Source organism: Egretta garzetta, unplaced genomic scaffold (assembly GCF_000687185.1).
Source record: "Egretta garzetta isolate BGI_Z169 unplaced genomic scaffold, ASM68718v1 scaffold30, whole genome shotgun sequence".
In the NCBI taxonomy this organism is placed as follows: Eukaryota; Metazoa; Chordata; class Aves; order Pelecaniformes; family Ardeidae; genus Egretta; species Egretta garzetta.
The window spans coordinates 4,751,515-4,754,618 of record NW_009258383.1 but is presented as its reverse complement, the minus strand read 5'-3'; the positions used below and the strand labels follow the sequence as shown (position 1 = coordinate 4,754,618).

The 3,104-nt window shown below is 46.6% G+C and overlaps 1 protein-coding gene across 2 annotated transcripts in view; it reads left to right on the top strand.

Annotated features, from left to right (window-relative positions):
• Positions 1 to 3,104, top strand: part of SLC25A13 (solute carrier family 25 member 13) — a 103,577-nt gene that overhangs the window by 97,408 nt on the left and 3,065 nt on the right. The gene's annotated exons all lie outside the window — the stretch shown is intronic.

Genomic DNA, 3,104 nt, shown 5'->3' with positions numbered 1-3,104 from the left:
ACATAGAATACCAGGTTGGAAGGGACCTCAAGGATTGTCTGGTCCAACCTTTTGAGGCAAGAGCGCAGTCTAGCCAAGATGGCCCAGCGCCCTGTCCAGCTGAGTCTTGAAAGTGTCCAATGTGGCAGAGTCAACCACTCCCCTGGGGAGATTATTCCAACGGTTGGCTGCCCTCATTGTGAAAAATTTTCCTCTAATGTTCAGTTGGAATCTTCTCAGGATTAACTTGTACCCATTACCCCTCATCTTTTTCATGTGACTCCTTGTGAAAAGGGAGTCTCCATCTTCTTTGTAGCCACCCTTCAAATACTGGCAGATGGTGGCATAGTGGATAGGAGAGCCAATTCATCACAGAATCACAGAATCAGAGAATGGCAGGGGTTGGAAGAGACCTTGGGAGATCATCTGGTCCAACCCTCCTGCTAAAGCAGGTTCACCTAGAACAGTTTGCATAGGACATCATCCAGGTGGGTTTTTAATATCTCCAGAGAAGGAGACTCCACCACCCCCCTGGGCAGCCTGTTCCAGTGCTCTGTCACCCTCAAGGTAAAGAAGTTCCTCATATTCAACTGAAACTTCTTCTGCTTCAGTTTGTGCTCATTGCCCCTTGTCCTGTTGCTGGGCACAACTGAGAAGAGTCTGGCTCTGTCCTTGTGACATCCACCCTTAAGATATTTGTAAGTGTTTATGAGATCAAATCATGCTTAACTTCTCACAGATGCATTTAACTCGAGTGCTCTAGAGCCTAAGGGAGAAGACAGAGACACACTTTGTAGCCTCAGCTTGCCTTTGTGTCTGCTGCATAGCTGGCCCCTGGCATGGCACCCAGCTTCTACACCCAAAGGGGACCACCATTTGGTAGCTGCTTCCTGGTGACAGCAGCTTGAGAGTCCTGCTCCTGCTATGTCCAAGGTTTTCTCATCAGGAAGCAAATGGGCTTGAAAATGTGTGCAGCAAGAGCTTTGGGGGAGCGTGTAGCAAGCAGGAGGGCTCCCATCAGCAGGTATTTCCATTGTCTTCATTGGGGGCTGCTTGGTCTCTCTGAGCTGCAGCCAAGTTCTTCCTCCAGCATGGCCCCTCGCAGGCTGCTGCGACCTGCCGGGTGAGAAAAGTGATGGAGTGGCATGAATCCAGTACAGATAGGTGGTTGGTGGTTTAGCTATGTTTTCTCATTTGATTTTAAGCTTTCTTTTCCTTGGGAAAACTGTTCTTGGTAGGATTATACACGGGGCTGTGTCTCTTGAAGAGCCAGGAACCTTTTATGGCCAGTATCTGGGCTTAGGATGTAGCCAAAGCCTGAAGGTGCAGATCAGTTCGTCTGTCTTGCTGAAGCATATAGTTTCAGCTCTTTGAGTTTGCTCCATATTCAGTAGCTCATAGCCCAGAGGAATCGATCTGGCACTAGGAAAACCAGCTGTGTCCAAATGACTGGTGCTTAAAAACCCCTTGTCCTCTCCCCTCCCCTAGCCCAAACCAGAGCCAGCCTCCAAGCCGCCCAGCAGGAGCTTACAGCCAGCTTATTTCTCACCCATTTTAATGGAACAAAACAATTTTTGAACTTTAGATCATATTTACAGACTTGAAACATAAGCTGGCATTTTTAAGCCAAGTCATTTCTTAGATTTTCGTATTTTTCTCTTCTAGCCATTGTCAGGTGATTGCAGACTGAGATAACCGTCCCTTTGAAGTTCAGGCACAGAAGCAGTCTTTATTGTTGCTGATATGGCTTACCAAACTAGCTATAATGTGGATTTTATCCAGCGCTTCCTGTGAATCCCATCCTAGGTTAACTCTCATGGGCAAATTACAGCACTAAAGATACAACGCTCATCGTACTGTTTACTAAAACAAGGGATTTCTTTTATTGGGTACAAGTAAAGCGAGGTGGGGGCATATGCGTCTGCTGTTTTGCCATGAGAAAGTCAAGGGGAAGACAAAACAAAAACCCCACCACCTCTGGAACGCTGGCTCCGTCTCTGGGCCGATGCCTCTTCTCTGGCCGGAGATCTCACCTGGTCATTGGACTTCAGACGTGTGCATGAGCTCCGCCTGGGTGTGGGGAACTCCACCTTTCCAGAGCCCCATGGTGCTGGGATGTTCAAGCTGGCCGTGCTCAGGTCCGCACCTGCGTCCCTTGCCAGCGGGTGTTGCTTGCGCTGGGTACATTTTCTTCCTTTTCGTTGTTGTTAGGGTCACATGCAACATCCATGTCACCTGGCTTGATCTGCTTCTGGTTTTCACTGTTCACCAGATGTCTCAACCTGTTGTACCACAGTGTTTTCTGAGATGATTCTAATATCAGCTACAGGATCTCTCCTTAATTTGCTCCATCTGCTTATTGCCTCCATGAATTTCCTTCTCCTCCCCGCGCTCCTCCTTTTATTCTCAGCTCCTGCTGTGCCATTTGTCTCATTTCGATTGTAAGCTCCTCACGGCAGCGACCTGTAAATTTTTATTTGTCTGTAAAGTCTTTTGTCCTGTACACAAAGCTCCTAAAAACAGGATTAAAAACATCTTTAACTTGCAAAATATCCTCAGTAATAAGGAATGAGGAACAAGGAGATGGAAGTCAATGTGTAGTAAGCAGAATTGTTTCTAAGTATGTCCTTTGGTTTTCCTTGAAAACACTGGTTGGCTTTTGAAGGACAAAAGTCCGGCTTTAAATTGAAGACTCAACCAGTATCCTGGTGTGGGTAAGGCTAAGCAAAGAGGAATTTCAACATTTTTGGAGTTCAGAAGCCTTTACTGGGTTTTAGCACTTGCCTGCCAGACTGACCACTGTTCAAGTTCAGCTTGTGCGTTATTCTGGGGGGGTCGAGGAGCGGAGGAGGAGTTCTTATTTTGGTGATAGACACACGCTTACATCTCTCGGAGCAGTCTGCAGGAAGGGTGCTCTGGTGCTTGAAGCCAGACCACGCTGGTTTGGACAAAAGTTGTTACAGAATTATTAAGCCTAAAAAAAAAAAGCAGAGGAGATTTATGCATCTACATCTGACCAAGTTGGTTTGGAACAGATGCAGAATGGAAAAGTAATAAAACCATAAGAGACAGTGTCTTCTGGGTACAGTCTCGGTGCTTTTTTTTGGGCTCTTTTTTTTTTTTTT